Consider the following 18,374-nt stretch of genomic DNA (forward strand, 5'->3'; position numbering starts at 1 on the left):
CAGTGTTTAAGAAGCGGGCTCACTAACCAGCAGGTCTGGGGTTCTATCTATCATGGTGGTGATTGAGAAAGTGCCCTGGATTTTTCAGCACGGTGGTCTCGTTGGCATGCCCGTAAAAGAACTTTTGACAGTTGGAATTTATAATGTTGTTTATACGTTTTACATATACATAAATGATTATATGATATAGAGATGGATATTGCAGTAGACATCGCTTCCCAGGTTATGGTAGTCTCCAATATCCAGGCCAAATTTCCCCCCATAGCACGCTATATGGTGCATGTCCATCTTAATTAGCGAAGATTGGTGCATCAAAGTAGGATGTTAAACCCATTTCTTTCATTGTATGGAATTTGGGGCCAACTCCACTGAAAGAAGAGAGGGTCTAATTTAAGGAGATTGAACACCACATTAATTAGAAATGGTTCCACTACTGATGTCTTCCGCCTTACTCCAGCCATAGTAGTGGCTCGTCCTACGGAGTTCCTTTGCTTCCTTTGCGCAAGTTTTTTAGTCAAATGACTACAAAAAGGTTACTGGCCTATAGCTCCCTTAATTTACACATAAACTGACCCAAAACTGTACTGCACATAGCTTAACATATAATAAACCAATTCTCATTGAAATAAAGGTGAAGCCTTACCGCATAATGAAATGAAACCCAACTGCTACGTGAAATTTCTCGCTTACCGAACTTATTTTAACTGGCCAGTGTCATGGCGGCTTTCACATTATAAGAAACATGGCTTTGAAAATGTAGAACGCATTACCACAAAGAAAAACTGTTCGGTAACTATTTTAGTGGTCCAGTCTTCAATATTTGTGATGGAATTACTTATTTCAATACAAACTGTAATGATATGTGTTGACAATTGTGCGTTTGAACCTATTTGAACTTGCGTAAGAAGTCTTAGACTATCAATTGTAGTGTTAAACACAGTTTAACGATACATTTAATTGTAGCTACACATTAATTAACTCGAATGTCCCATCAGGGTATTCAATAAACATGGTTGGTTATGGTGCACATTCTGAACATTGTTAAATATTCTGTCTTCCGACATCAAAAGAGCAATGCTTGTTACAACAAAACGTGCTTAGATGTCAAATTGTGTCTATCAGGTAGTCCTTTCAAACTGAGACTAGTGTATGCAAAAGGAGAAAGATGTAGTTTAACATCCACTTGACATATGGTTCAATTATATTTTAATAATTATCTTGCCCGTAGTTGTCATTATCAGTGGAAGGACCCATAAAAAACCTACCATGTTGGACAGCGATGTGACACTAGTCCTCATCATTACACGCAGGGAATGTAAACCAACCAACACCGCCCCCCCAGTCAAAAATTTCCCTGTACGCCTATGTGTAAAAGGAAATCAACACATCTCTTTGCAGTTGAAAAACAAGTAGATAGGAATGCCTCACACATGTAATAACAGCAATAAATTTACCATTAATTATGTTACTAACAGTCTCAAAATGATTGAAACGTTGAACTTCATGCCACTCCATCTCATCATATGGCCTGTTTTAAAACTGTGGTTTGTATTGCACCTTACTTAGGGTGAACTTAGGCATATCAATAAAGTCAGTTTTTGACATCAAACAATCACTCATTGAAAGTGATCCCAGACACCCAATGTTATGAATTGTAATATATATGCTATGATCCTGTTTTTTTGATTTGTTGCTATATAAATGGACATATTATTCTATGGACTACAGTCATGTATCATAATGTGATGTATCATCATCCAAGCTCACACATCCAGATAAATATTAATCAAATTATTTAGAGTTGTGTCCCTCAGACAACCAATTTCAAAAGAGGAAAGCTTGAGTTGAAGAAATAACATATGATATTTGATGTAATTTTATTAAAATATTTGAAGATAGAATATGACGAGATGTACACATAATAAAATATTGCTGATTTTTACATTAAAAATATCGAAAACTCAAAGCTAGAAAAAAATTTCATCTCATCGAAAAGCCCCAGACTTTATGCCTTATTGTATCGCAGGTTTGTTTCCTCTAAGAGTAACTTAGCAATCATGCTTTAAATCTTGTAAAAATTCTAGCCAGATTAAAAACAGTAGTCATTGAGAAAAGGTTACTTCACATAATTCATTGTTTAATATACATATTACCCTAGAAACAGATCTATATCTACAATACAAACAATAGCATATTTTAAGCAGGCTGAAAATGTCTATATATGTTAGGGCCTACAGTTGCAATATTAATTTCCTGATTTTAAGAAATAATTCTGTTCTTCACTTGTAAAGACTAAAACTAAGAAGATTGTAAATTGATGTATAATTTATTCTACCTTTTGAATTTCCATTCCTTCCTTTCAAATTAACTGTTAGTGATGAATACATTCCTCTGACCCACACTAAATGTTATAAATATCGAAATAAGAACAATGTGGACATACATGTAATGACTTTTTACTGTAGAATGCAAGTTGAATTTTGTGTACTGAGTAAAATGTGAGTTGACTTTTGTGTATTATGTAAAGAGATCTGATAAATTATCACCACCTTCCATTTAGTACATGTCCAATATTCCTTATCCAATGTAACCAATCAGAAGACAGTTAAGAGTGCGAAAACACCATAAACCAGAGCACAAGGGTAGGCTACGAGTAATTGTTGTTTATCCATAGCGAGAGCCGAGACGAATAATTTAGACGCTGATATGCTGCACCATAAAACAGTTGCTATCGTAAACACCATTCCCACAATACCTCTGAAAATAAAAATAATGCCACCATGAAATTTTCAATGAGTTAGCAAAAACATGCGCGTTAAAAAAAACCCCTATAAACTTTTAAAGTGGCCAACATTAGAAACAAGTGAGTCACATTAGTGGTGAGCCGTAAGTTGCATGGGACATGGTATCGGATGTTCTAGAAAGGGTACATATACCCTGTAAATTGCTCTGTGACTCCTATCAGTACAAGACTTTTCCCCGGCATGCCCTTGGTTCTGTGCAACTAACCAGAGAGGAAACTTTTCTCGGCCAAAACTGGGGTCGAACCCATAACCTACTGGTTAGTGAGCCAGTGCCTCCCCCTTGTTAGATTCTGACCATGGTGAATGAAGTAAAAATCTAAAGAACCATTTATTGACAATATTGTTCAGTCCATGTAAATGTGACCATCAATACTTACTGTAGAGACATGACAACAGTAGACTGATACTTACTGTAGAGACATGGCAACATTAGACTAAGACTAACTGTAAAGATATGACCACAGTAGGCCAATACTTACTGTAGAGACATGACAACTGAGGTAAAAGACAGGACGATCATGGGTAATAAACAGTAGCCTAGAACACTTGTAATACATCCCACTGATACTCCTGTCATACTCATTAGATTTAACAACATATACATAGCTAAACATCCCACTACACCAATACCATATATATAACCAAAGTGCAGTTTACCAGACTGAAATTATACAATTAGAGAAATTAAATTAATTTCTATCCTGTGCTGAATAAAGCCGAGGGGGTGAAATATCAAATAATTTTTTCGCAGCAAAAATCATTCTATATCTATCTTATTTCGCACTTGTTTTCGTTTCTGGAATAGAAATCATTCTTGTAGTACAGTATACTTCGCATAAGTCGGATCTAAATGGACTGACCAATTTTATCCAAGTTACGCGAAGATCCGAGTTAGCCGAAGACCTAGTTCAGCTCAAAACGTAGGTCTCATTATTGCCCTGTACGTTCAGGAACCATCCTATTGAATCCTTGTCGAAATAAAATCAGTTCCTGGTCAATTTTACTGGTCAACTTTTTTACTGCTAAATGGTCGTGTGTCAGTCTCAGTAAACGCCTGAACAATGTAATTTGTTATTTGTAAAGGAAAATTTTAGGGAGAAAATAAGACCTTGCTTATCTCGCTAGAGTCGGTATCTGCAACCCAACATGCTGATAAATATCCGTCCCCTTCTGCTAAACGGCTTTGGCGGACGCCATTGAGGTCTAGATGTGGGGTGGCGTATGGATTTACGTGGCTTGGCCATATAAGACGAAACGAAATTTAAGTAAGATGGGGTGGGGAAAAATTAGAATCGTTGAAAAGCTGAGAAACTTCAGTCAATTATTGCTTTGCCTAGCCCAATGTAGCAATATAGTCGTGGCGACATTGTTTTTAAATTTATAGACAAAGAATAGAGAAATAAGATGACTTTATATTTCATTAATTAATATATTTGACAAATTAATAGTTTCACACATATTCACATATATATTATATATAGTGTGTACTAAATCAACATAGGGTATCAATGACATATTGTTATATAAAAAAGAGTTATTTAGCCAAAACATGTGTCTATAAAATACCACAGAGAGCATGTGTGCAAGGAAAAGTACTATTGCGTCATTGGGTTTAATTTAACCAATCATTTTGTTAATTACACAAGTTCAGGGCCATGAACACGCTTTGTTATGCATGATATACGTGAGTGCTATATAATATATCTATTTGAAACTGTAGTCTTATTAAAGATCACCAGAAAGTAAACACAACAAGAAGAAGTAATATAGTACTACAACAATTACAAATTGTTTCAAAAATTCCAAATTCGTTTCGTCTTATAATTATATGACCGAGTTGCGCAAATTTGTGCGATGTCCTGTATTTGGATTTCAATGACGTTAGCCAGGCCGTTTGGCGGAGAAGAACATATTTTTAACAGCATGTTGGGAACATACTGCCAATCGTGAACATACTGCTAATCCGACTTAGGCGAAGGAAAAAAGCTGGAATTAAATCAAATGGACCGAACATTTTGATCCGAGTTGAGCAAAGATCCGCCTTAGGAAATCCGACTTACGCGCAGAAACTTAATAAGAAAAGCGTGCAATATCAAAATGTCCAAACGATTTTCTCTGAGTTGAGCGAAGATCTGACTTAAACGAATCCCACTTATGCGAGGTTTACTGTAGTTGTGCTTTTTGCCAATAAATTTATCTGCTGAAAGCATAGATCGTTCATTATCGTAGCAACGGTACTTGACAACCGAGACTTAGGCTTGATTGTCCATTTTATAGTTAAACTTTTAAATCTTGTGGATGTTTAAATCCATTTAAATCTCTGTTATCAGATGCTCTAAAGAGTTGATCATGGGCTTGATATGCGAATAAATATCTAAATAATAATTTAAAGCCAAAAGAAAGACCTGCAATGGGCAGATTTAGCTCTTACATAATGTATCTTTAAGTTTTGATCTAGGAACATTATGTTAGGTTGCCATTTCTCTCTAGTGTTCTAGACGTGAAAAATTAGACCCATAATTACATTACAATCCAAAGAAGAACATCAACAAAATTAAAATGACACTTCAGTCTGATAATGAGTTTTGTTTTGAGTTCTGCATTCTGAATTTTTGCACCTCTTAAGCAAGGACCTGACTATACCACTCTTCTTGTTGGTGTTTACACGCTATATGACCCAAACAGCTAGAGTATTTTACTTTCCATATGCTGCAACAACATCTTGTCAGTTATCACTGCTCAAACAACTACTGGTAGGAATGGAAAGACGAAATTTACAGTGTTAAAGTCCTCATGCACCGTTTTAGTGCTACATGAATCACTTGCAAACTATAATATTGTGAAAGATGAATCCCAAATAGCAATATCAGTCCAAAAATAGTTTAATTCCGTTGAGTATTTACAAAAATATCCGAAATCAAAATGTAAATGATCTGTCCTGCTTCACTATGTAATAAGCTCCCACCATTTTGTTGTCCATGAAAATTTATTGGTAGGCTTTTTGTAAATCTGACTGAATCCAAAATATTGAATTTGTTTTCTTCATTTTACAAATAATCAATCTGAGTTCATATTAGCATGGATTCAGCCATGAGAAATTTGACATTTTATCGAATCGTTACTTTAATAATACATATAATTTACTCACCAACATAAGAGATGCACCAAAAGCTAAACAGAATACTAGAGGACCAGCTAAATCGGTATCTTGCATGATGGTATGATCAGCTGATTTTAACGGATTTAAAACAGTCATAGTCTGAAAAATAAACACATATACATTGATTAGACATTGCAAAAATAATCAAATAGAAAACGAGTAATTCTATTCAGCTATAATCGCATTATGTACAGTCTCAAAAGCTCTTTGAGAGATTAATGCCGATCTAAAGTTTTAAAAAAAAGGTTCTTGGAGATCGTCTACAAGTAGTAGATAGCAACCGTTTTGCAGGTTGTTAATCAAAATAAAAAACTAAATTGAAATACATTTACCATAGTATCATTTTTATATTGAATCAAAATAAGGCTTTTGAATCAAGACAACAAATTTAATGTTCCATGTCAACTGGACTAAGTAGAAAAACCACCCATATTTTCACTAGTCAATGTTTGGGGATCACAGTGGATCAATCAGTAAAATGCTATCTCACTAAACAGGAGGTTTCGGGTTTGATCCTAGTCTTTTACCATGAAAGTTGCTCTGAATTTTTAGCCTAGATTCCCCATGCTCAGTAGTGCAAGAATTATGTGTAGTGGTTTGGATGGGACAAAAAATGTGTATCATTGCTTGATAACGGTGAGAATACCCTCATTGAAACATTAATAAACCAAGTGAATGTTATCCATAAAGCTGTCTATTATTATATGTTTATGAAAAAAAAATAAGCTAGTTCTTAAAACCATATTTTATGGCTCCTACTTGCTAGTCCTACATTAGCTAATACCTAATGTCACAGTGTGTTAAACACATATATATGTCCTTAAATCTCTTTTAATACAGTACCATTATATTTACAGATATTCTCTTATAATATTTGTTAATAACAGGCCAACCATTTAATCAGTTACAATAAAAACTCATACAATTTACAAACAGACTAATTCAAATCTCTAAGTGTCATAAAACTACCCAATTTTACACTCTTGATGACTCACTGTTATAAATTGTCCAATAATTGACGTCATGCCACTGTCATTAAGGGTTATAAAGGCTGTATATTACTGTCTAGTGACAGTTGTAAACAGGGTGACGGCACTTAAAACAGGCTATTGAAAACGCCTAATTTGCCTGGAACTGATATTAATAAGATTATAATTTGAATCATGGTTCTATTATAATTTTGTTCTTCATTAAACTATGAATGAAGTTAATAAATCATCCTGTTATTCTGTTTCATTAAGATGACAAGATTATGAAGAGCCTGTAATTCACTTTTAAATGTTACAAATACACAGTTAGATAGCTAGTTTAAAAACACAAGGGTTTATAAGCCACAATAGAGTGCAGCGTTCATACACACAGTATAAGAAAAACTAGCTGAACTGTTCTAGTTATTATGCACAATTTACTTGAAACTGCTGAAGCCGACAATTATTAGCCAACCTATTCAGACTGCCTACATAAGCCAACCTATTCAGATGGCCTACATAAGCCAACCTATTCAGACTGCCCTACATACACCAGCTTAGAAAAAAAACCTTGTCTGTAATAGGGAACAAGCCAGTTCTTTCTAAACTGGTTTATATGTGCCACACATTTGCTTCAAAGTTAACTTAACTGATTGGTTGTTAAAGGGTTAAAAACTCATTTAATCTGACACAGAAAATGCAGTTCAGTCCAGCAAGGCGTGTGTTGATGTTTCCAAGAAAAGGGATTTCAAGAATTGCGAATTTAAAAAACACGTTCTGTACATGCATGATTGGTACATAGTCAGCAGTGAACAGATTCCAAAAAGATGGAGATAATACTGTAATAAATAATTTGAAGGGCGTATTAAATTGTAGACGTTAAGAAAAGTAAAGTGGTCTGATTCCTGGTGTTTATGTTATAAATATAGTTTAAGGCATTATGGATTGTGATATTATCTACTAGTCTACTGTGTTATAATATGTGATTGTCTATCTTTATAAGATGTATAGTCTACTGTAGTTTATTTTAAATAAAAAAACATTATTAATATTTATATCACAAGGATCATTGTTTTATTTATTAAAGGAACAATCTCAAATAAACTGTCTCCATTTCACATATTGGTGAATAAAACTGGTTACGTCTGTGTTGAAAGCGGTCAGTAACCTCTAACCATCTTAAATTTAAATTACATATTGTTATTAAGGATAAGGAGGGTGAGGGGTGGGGGGGATATCATTGATCATTCATCATTTGGGTGGTTAAATTTATTTTTCACTAGATAAACTTGCATAAAACCAAATTGATGTAAACAATGCTGTTTTGGGGTGTAAACAGACCTCTTTATTATCCAAATAGCACCTGAATAATAATGTAGAATATCAAAATAGTTAAATTATCTGTGTGACCATTAGTTTTCATTTAGACACTACATTTGTGCCTGGATAGAACATGTCTACAAGGCATCAGGTCACACAAATGCGGATGATTCCTTATTTGAGTTAGGAATCGGGTCCAGGGTGCGATCCTGATGGTGGGCACAACAGTTCCTCGTGATTTTCATCCTGGTCTGATCTTGTCAGTTGTGCAGGATGGAAGGAAAAAGGTTTAGTCATTCCGATAAGAATAACCAAGGTACTATGATGAGGTTTAACCGTTAACTTCCTACTTTTCTGTATCCAACTGGTGATAAAAAGTAGGGTGTTAAACCACATTTTGTTTATCTGAGTTACTAAGCCTGTTTAAACAATTTTGACAATCATTATAATGGCTTAACATTTTAAACTGAATCTGTTAGAAATAAAAATCAGGAGATTTCTTTAAATGCTGACATTTGATTTGCCTATTTATAGCCACATACGCCAATGCATTATATGTTTTTAAACTCTTTGACAGCTGCTTTAAAAACCTTCAGGCAAGACTAGAAAATATCCTGAGTATCTCCTAGAAAATCTCAAATAACCAGACAGAATTTACAAAAGGAAGGAAATTAAAACGCAAATGTGGAGGCTTTTTAACTGTTATTATACGTCTCGTTTAGTCTCATTTGCAACAAAAGGTAAACTAAAAATTTCTACTTTTTGGGACGAAATGAAGACGTACATTGTATAACTTTCTCACAAAAAGTTATTGAGAAGATTCAAACTCCTTGTAGAGGACATAAAAAATGTCTGATTACACAGAGAAGATTATGTCTGATCTCCTATGGCTTGCTATGTGTTTTATAATTCCACGGAAACAGTAAAATGGTAAATGACACTAGTTTAGTTTTGATGCTAGAGCAGCAGATCCAGAAGGAGAGTGATGTTTGCAAACCCCATTGTTCTTACATCCTCAGTTACTATTAGTATTAAAAGTGTTTATTAGGCACACTCTCTTTTTACAGGGCATCCCTCAATTTTTATTGTGCGCCCTTCTATTTTCATTGTCTACCCATAAATTTTTAATGTTCACCCCTCTATTTTCATTGTTTACCCATCAGCTTTTAGTGCGTGCCCCTCTATTTCTATTGTTTACCCCTCTATTTTTATTGTATACACCTCTCTCTTTAGTGTGCACTCCCCTCTAAACACCCTTCTCTTTTCACTGGGCACTCCCCTCTCTCTCTCTCTCTTCAGTGTGGCCACTTATCTCTTACACAATATAAACTTCTGAAACATCTACCAGTACAACCCAATATAAACTGATGCTGGCCTTGAGTAGCTGTGTGCACTCCCTCAAGCCTTACAGTTTAAAAATGTTACTATAACACCTACTACTAGTTACTTGTCATAACAGCTGCTACAAATACATTTTAATTTAAAAACTAATCAAATCTGGTTCTGAACAAACCCAAAACTTTAATCTCAATAAAGTGATTAAATGCAGTTTCTCAGACAGTAAAATGACTACAGTTTCTGTAAACAAACTATATTCACCAGGTTTTTAAATTTTAACCCTTTTTTTGTCCGTTCGTTTTATCTTATAAAGTAATTACCGGTATATAACTGTATCAAATTTTCTTTGATATCTCAAATTTGTATCCTAGGATAGATACACTATTTAGAGAGGAGCTGTGGTGGCTCAGTGAGTAAGATGTTGGCTTGCTTACCGGGTATAGTCCCATGTTCAATCCTGGTGTTGGCAGAAAAAGTTCATCAGGATTGGCGTGTACATAAACGATCCCTTGGAAGTTGGAAGTAGCGCAGCTGTTCGAGCAAAATTTCCCTCATAGCACACTGTATGGTTTATGCCTGTCTTCATTAGCCCAGCCGAAGCAGGACAGTAGGATGTTAAACCCCATTAAATTTTTTTCCACTATGACCAACTTACATTGGTCCTGCGATTGGTCCTAATAGCCATAATTCTCTGTATTCATTTGTTAAACTAGAGCAGTGATGTTTAATATTCATCTATTATAGAGTGATGTTTCTTGAGATTTCAGTTTAAGAATAGGAAATGAAATGAAATTAGGTTTAACGTCCTACTGTTCTGCTGCGACTGGGTTAATGAAGACGCGCATATGCCATACAGTGTGCTATGAGGGAAATTTTGCCCTCCATCCTGCTCCACTGACAAGGTGGAACCACGCCAGAAAAATCCTGATGAACTTTCTCGGCCAATGCAGGGATTGAACACGGGATCTCCAGGTTAGTGAACCAACATCTTACTTACTGAGCCACTGTGGCACCCTTTAATAATATGAGTTGAAATATATACTGTTATGTTAATTTGATGTTCAGTATTGTCTGTGTTTTGTTTCATGCAGTTTGAAGATTACCTGTAAATCAATATTTCTTTTCATTTTGAGTGAAGCATGTATTATTACAGGTCTGGGACACTTACTGCTAACCTTTGGATCCATTTACTTGATTTGATAGTTGTTGTTTATTTCTTGCAATGTCCTGCACTTTTATTGTAAGATATTCAGACAGAATTTTCACTAATAGAAATCTGGTTATCACATACACCTTATTTATTACTAGTACTACATATCAACATCCTCCTTAATTTATTTTATTGACACCTAGTCCCAGTCTTTGGAGCTGAGAGAGAGAGAGAGAGAGAGAGAGAGAGTTTAATGTCCAATCAACACAATCTAGGTCATATCTGGACATATGGTTCAATTTTATTTAATTTACTTGCGTGTAGGGGTCTTTAGCAGTGGGAGGAAACTGGAGGACACGGAGAAACCCACGAGGCTGGACAGGCGAACCTACTCCTTGTCACATACAAACAGGGAATCAAAATTATGCCACTTGACTCAATGACAGATCGTATTATGTAACCCACACTCATTAAACCATTCGGCCACCTACCCCCCCTTCCAGTTTTTCGCCTTATTACCTAGTTGAAAATATCACTTAAAATATCTATCCAATATGTAATTAAGACGCTAGATTAATTAATTAAAATGTATACAATATAAGATACCACAATCTGAATAACCCCTTTGATCAGGTTGAACGGTAATTAAGGATCTATAGTCCCCAAGTCCCTGAGATTAAATCATTAGATTACCATATTGTTCTTAATATAAATTACCATTTCTTATCAAATTGCTCCTAGCTTTGACCTAAATTAACAAGTTTCCTGATATTAATTATTGATTATAAGATCAAAGCTGGTTCTAGCATTAACATTACCCTGTTCTAGTAACAATATACTGTAATTTATAGGTTTGTACTGAGAATTGATAATGGAAGAATTCTGTAAGAATTATTATTGGATGGCTTGCAGTAATGTTATTAAAGTTTAAAGTTACCATATTAGAGATTGGTGCATTCGACCCATATTAGAGCTTCTTGCATTCGACAATAGATCAGAAATTCATTAACAATTCTGAGCTGAATTAGAATAGGGCATGCATTCAACATTGGATTAGAAACTCAGGAACAATTCTGACCTCAATTAGAGTAAGGTGTACATTCAACACTGAATCAGAAAATCAGAAAAACAATTCTGACGAAGAGATATCAGATCCTTGTCAACAACATTAGGATAATGCACTAAACCTTTCTTTAATTCCGTAAATGATTTAGAAGCCGTCATTAAAAGACAATAACATAGTTATTTTTTTTAAAGTTTGTGACCATGGAGATTATTAAATTATGTTGATATTGTCAACTTAATGTTTATTAATAATAGATGATGTTCTGAAAACACAAATTGTTTCAAAACCTTTGAGATTTACCTTTTAGACTTGAAACTGAAAAACATTCAGTAAAATATCTTTCAGAAGAATCTGTTTTAAGACAACTTTTGAGAAAGCTTGAACCCATTTAATCTGTGATTTAATTAAAATGGTTGACTTCTGTTTGAAGAAGCAGGGAAGACATCGAAACCAATGACCTTTCTCTCTGTGGATTAAACACGGGAAACAATTTTGGAAATTGGTTGGCTTCTAGCATCGAATGGTTTTCAGATATAATTTTTGTACACGAACATCTCTGTGGCTTGCCTCTAGCAGACAAAGACATGTCATCGCTCTTAAATGGATTAATTTTAGATGACTGATTGTTGGAGCAGTGATATTTAACAGCACTTCTAGAACTTCTAGTAAACAATGTTTATCAAAGGTGAAGGTCAAGAGAATTAACAGCTTTTATTTACTGACGAATATCAATTCATTATTGACTTCTATAGAATAGTAGAAGTTCATCAAACAGGTATTTACTTTAATATTATTTTATTTTTCCATTAGAATCATAGCAATAGCATAGTTTATTTTTGAAAGCAAAATCTTGAAATTTTGGATTGCTTCAAGTCTCCGAAGGAACATCATTTGAGAGATTGTTAATACAAGTTGGTTTTGATTTTTTTTAATCCTGTAATTGTAATTTCTGCGACTCCAGTTCTGTGTTGATAATTTCAAACTTATCAGATCCACTCTTGGATATTAAATTTAATTTACCAAGTGAAATGACGAACAATGGAGACAGAAAGGTCTGTTCAACACTTTAATCCCACACCCACACCAATAAAATTCAAATACATTAGTAGCCTTGTTTTGTGATAAGAATAAATGAAATGAAATGAAATGAGGTTTAAAGTCCTACCCATTCTGCTCCGACTGGACTAATGAAAACGGCCATATGCCATACAGTATGCTTTGAGGGAAATTTTGCCTACAATGGCCTACTTTTATATCAAATTCCAACCGCCAAGGGATCTTTTACGTGCACGCCAATGTATACACAGGACCTCAGATTTTCGTCCCATCCGAACAACTAAGACAGCTTTCATTGTCAGGCCCTCCGTCCTGTACCACTGAAAAGGGGAAACCACGTCGGAAAATCCTGATGAACTTTCTCGGGATAAGAATAAAACTTTCAAGTGAGAATTAAACGTAGGGTGAAATAATGGAAACAGAGACAGAAGGACATATGCATAACACCTAATTTTCACACGCATAAAACCCACAAAGTTTTGGAGGGCTGGGTGGTCTACTGGTTTAACACGTGCGTGTGAAATCACAACATCTGTCATTGAGTCAGGTAGCGGGGTTTCGATTACCTGCTTATACGTGGCAAGGAGTCGGGTCGCCTGTGCAACCGCGTGGGTTTTCTCCAGGTCCCCCAGTTCCCTCCCACAGCTAAAGCTGTTGAATTATTAAAACAAAATCGAACCATGTGTTAGTCCCAAAATGATCTTGTTTCTTTCTCTCGCCAAAAATTTGGATACCTTCCAAAACAATGTAATTGACATATATAGTTACAATTAATTGAAAATCATTCATTATTATTCCACCTTTAGATGTATGGTATGTCTGTTTTGCATCAATAATCAATTCTTTAAGATCCAAGAAGTAAAATGTAGCAAACATGAATAAGATAAGTCTTATAGATAAAACCTTTAATAAAATCAGGCAAACAGACATTATTCTACATCAATATCACCTTCTATAATTCTATCAACCAATCAAATAACATTATTGATTGACAAGACAAGTCGATGCGATAAAAATGACCATCACTCTGCCAGTGAATTTAGGAGAGATTATTTCCAACAGTTATTGTTCCGCTATAATATTAGTCGTAAAGATTTTAACTATTTGAGATTTTGCGTGTCTTAGCTCTTCGATTTAGAATCAGATTATGTGTGATTACGTTATCTAAGTTGACAATAATGGCGGATATAAACGTAAGATGGATATTATTGATCTATCATTGACAAAAAAACACATCCTTTGCTAGAAGAATATTTGTTATGTACACATGACCTTAAAGGAGCTAAATCGCTAATAATTTGGACCTTGACACAAATGGGTTGCAATGCATATAATAATGTGTATTATGAATATATATAAAACTGATTTACATTCAACTGTTTCCGATTTTACTTTAATTTCTAATCAGTTATTTTCGGCGCAATAGGCGAGAAGTCTCAATCGAATGACAATCTCTCGCATCTGGTTATCCCAGTCTACACCGGTAGTATTTACTGTGCATGCCCTCCAGACAAGAATATGTGGTCCCCGTTTGTCATAACTTGTGGAATATGTCTAGCCTCATTCTCCGAGTCCCTCGTTACAAATGGCGCTGAAACGCAGTCTGGTAAACGATTCGTGTACCAATGGTAAAATGTTTATTTTGTCTTAAATATTGGATATCACAAGCCCATCTTTTCCCAGTAAGATCACAACATCAATGTTAATTTAAATTGACAAAGCCTGTGGATGATACTGAATTAAAGACTTAGCTACTTTAAAGCTGACAACAGTTCATACAGTGCTTCATTTATATCCAAGTTTTATTCAAGTGTCTAACGTTGTCCCTTTCAATATCAATTTATAGTAATTTTTCTCTGATCGTCATTTGTGGGATTTTCAATCCCTTGCAAACTACAATATTGTGAAAGTTGAATCTCTGGTGAGTTCACGAAGCATCACGAAGAATTTACTCAACTTTCAGTCACTGTTTATGAGAAATATCGTTAACGCAGAAATACAGACTTTGCACACAGTTTTTTTATTGATGTATTTGATACATTAAAACAACGAAAGTTTTATAAAGGGTTATATTTTCGTTAAATTAAGGTGAACAATTTTGAGTAAATTCTTAACTTAAAGATACATTATGGGAGATAAGATAAAGAGATGGCAGTTCTCACTATAATATGTTAAAAACTAGATAATATAAAAAACAAAGTCTCGATTATCCATTTCATGATTAAATCATGAATGGAAGTCGAACAGCAGATTGGAACCTAATCCAATAAAAATTGTAAGCTAGCGATGACATCGAGAGTTGATTATGGTCTGGATAAGTTAATTAATCTCTACTAATTAATAATTCAGATAACATTTCAGGCCTAAAGAAAGACCTGCAATAGGCAGATTTAGCTCTTGCATAATGTATGTTTAAGTCTGAGAATGCTTTGTGAAATTGGGCTTGGAAAGGCATATCAGTCCAAATATGGTACAATTCTGTTTACTAAATACTACAAAGATATGATGTATTTCAAATTTTGCAACATTCACATCCTCTGTAAACAACACAAATGGTCAAAACAAGTCAAGCATGTCAATCAGATGCTGAAGAATAATTTGTTTCTATCTTTGAACATCAATGTCAAGATGGTGTCTAAGATGGCATGTTATCTTGGTTTTTTTCAATTAATCATCTAGATTACTATGTAAAAAACATGTTACACACCTTATTTTTTGCTGAACTGTCTGTTGTTAGCTTTCTGGAGCATTGAAACTATAGGAGGTGTGTTCGAAAAGATTTTCCCCATAGCAAAAGGGTTACTGAATAAAAATACATGGTACCACTAATCGGATTAAAATTCATGTAGCAGATGATGTATAGATTAGGCTGTTGGTGACCCTGCAGTTTACAATATACGATATAGCGAAACAACACCCTCTAGCATGGATTATACCATCTTCAATTGAAGGTATAGGTCTTGCTTTGTAAAACTTGCTATCGTTGCTTCAGTTAGATGGGATTATACAGGAAAAGCGATCACATGGTGATTTAATCAAATCTTCAAATCATAATCCTAATCTTACTCTTTACGCAAAAATGACCCAAAGCATTTCCATTTGAAGAGAACCACAGTAACTCAATGAGTATACCTTTTTCTTGATCCTGGCCAAGAAAGTTTTGCATGATTTTCCAGCCTGTCAACAGTGCAGGGCCGTGGGCCGGGCATGGTAAAGTGTCTAGTTATTTGAATGGGACAGAAAACCGAGCATGTAGAAGATCTTTCCACAGCTGAAAATTTTAAATAAAAGTAGACCGTAGTACCAATGTCTGGGCCAAATTTCAATCAAAGCTCACCACATGACATATCCCCATCTTCAATAGCCTGTTTGGTGTAGTTAAGTAAGACATTAAAAAGAGAGGGAGAGAGAAATGGGGGTTTAACGTCCACTAAAAACAAACTAGGTATTTCGAGACTAACACATGGTTCAATTTTATTTCAATAATTCACCTGTGCACAGGGGTCTTTAGCAGTGGGAGGAAACTGGAGGACCTGGAGAAAAGACATGAGGTTGGACAGACGACCTTACTCCTTGTCACATACAGACGGGGAATCGAACCACGCCACTTAACTTTATGATTTCAAGCGCACACGTTAAACCACTAGACCACTCAACACCCCAAGACGTTAAAAGCCATTTCACTTCATTTTTTCATTTGAATAACCAAGTGAATTACCGAGTTGGTAAACACCACACTGAAGTATATTGTAATGTTACACTGACGTCATGATAATGGTAAAGTCTAATCTGATAAACAAAATCAAGCCACTTAAAAACATAAAACTTGTTTCAAATCCAAACAGTTCATTTTATGTAAGATGAGTATCTGTATCGAAACCGCTGTACATTATCATCTTATAATCGAGCTTTGTTGAGAAATAAAAACATACATGATAAATTGAACTATATGACTAATGGAACAAGATGTATCAAGTTTCATGGAGAACATAATTCACTAGATGTCGAAAAAAAACATGTAATCTAGAGTGGATTCGGTAGGCCAAAACTTTCACTGGACATACACATTACAAGTTGGAACATCAATAGACCACCAGTCTCTACAATATGGATGAGTTTAGGTTCTAAAAATTTAATACAGGAGATTATCTACCGTTGATATTTGGGGTTTTGCTAAATAATGAAATTTAATCCATACTTAGTTTAAATTTTGGATTTAGTGGTGAAACATTAGATATAGACCAAGATGGAGAACATGGACTTTAAGGCTATAATTAACCTCAAGAATCTATATAAATAAAATGAAAAAATGTCTTGTGTATGTTTGCGCATAATGCTTCATTCCAATATATGCAGTATTAAATTAACCAGCATGACCCATGAATGTTTTGGGTCATGCTTGTTAAGGTCAAGGTCACAGATCTTGCACCCCCCACCCCCACCCCCCCAGGCAAAGCTGGATTGCCAACTAGTGAATAATAATGACTACTAATTAGCCGATGCATGTTTTTAATGGTAATGTAGATCTTCTTGAAGTTGATAAACAAACATCCAGGAAGATAAAGAGTCATAAAAATTCTATTCTATCAAAACATCTATTTTCAAGATTCTGAATGAAGTTAATAATCCACGCTCAAAGCTTTATAAACAAAATTCTTGTCATTTTTAACCTACTAAACCACCTTATCTCTCCCACTAAAAAAAAAAAAATAATCAGGCGTGTTAGTCTTTTTTTATCTCAAGTACTTTCTCTTAAACGAAAGGAACATCGCTATCTTAAACACTTAACTGTTCCACCATTCAGCTGCTAGAGCTGTATCAAACTTCATTGGAAATTAATTAAACTTTCTCCAAACAACTTCATGGAACTACTGGTCGTTATGGTTACCAAGATCTAATATAAAGATACAACCAACAGCTTCTCTTGTCAGTCCTTATCTATCTTATGATTGGAGCAATTACTTCTGACAGCCAATGCCATTCTCTGTTACATAACCTGACACTAGAAGTGTAATAATATTTCTCCAGTGTTATCTTTACCAGTGAGATAAATTTAAGAGCAATAAATCTTACATGCTGAAGACTATTTCTATCAAGGTGTAAATCATATTGCCGATAATGATAATCTCAAAGAAATGGAGATAGACACAGATTTCATTAAAGAAGCATTATGTAAGAGCAAAATCTGCCTATTGCAGGTCTTTCTTTTGGCCTCAAATAATAAATTATCAACTATAGACATTTATTAACATGTCAAGACCATTATCAACTCTCTAGACTATCAGATGCTCATGATTTTCAGTGGATTGAAACAAGATCATCAGTTTATAATTTAATTAAAGAATGGATAAGCAAGACTATTTTACTACCATAACAATGGTAACGAGGACAATCGAGACTCCGCTATTCTCCAAACAACCATAACTTCGCACAGAATGAAGTGTGACTGAATTCTCAATTTTTCATTATCTATTTTTAAACTATTTCACTGAGAACTGTCAGCTCTTTATCT

At 34.7% G+C, this 18,374-nt stretch overlaps 1 long non-coding RNA gene across 2 annotated transcripts in view; it reads right to left on the minus strand.

Moving 5' to 3' along the window:
* Positions 1–5,959: 5,959 nt before the first annotated feature.
* Positions 5,960–18,374, minus strand: part of LOC126829300 (uncharacterized) — a 66,094-nt gene continuing 53,679 nt past the window's right edge. For both annotated transcript variants that reach the window (XR_007683342.2, XR_008788961.1), the window contains exon 5: positions 5,960–6,063. This is a non-coding gene — a long non-coding RNA (uncharacterized LOC126829300). The remainder of the gene's footprint in view (positions 6,064–18,374) is intronic.

The sequence above is a fragment of the Patella vulgata genome, chromosome 8 (assembly GCF_932274485.2).
Source record: "Patella vulgata chromosome 8, xgPatVulg1.2, whole genome shotgun sequence".
Classification (NCBI taxonomy): domain Eukaryota; kingdom Metazoa; phylum Mollusca; class Gastropoda; family Patellidae; genus Patella; species Patella vulgata.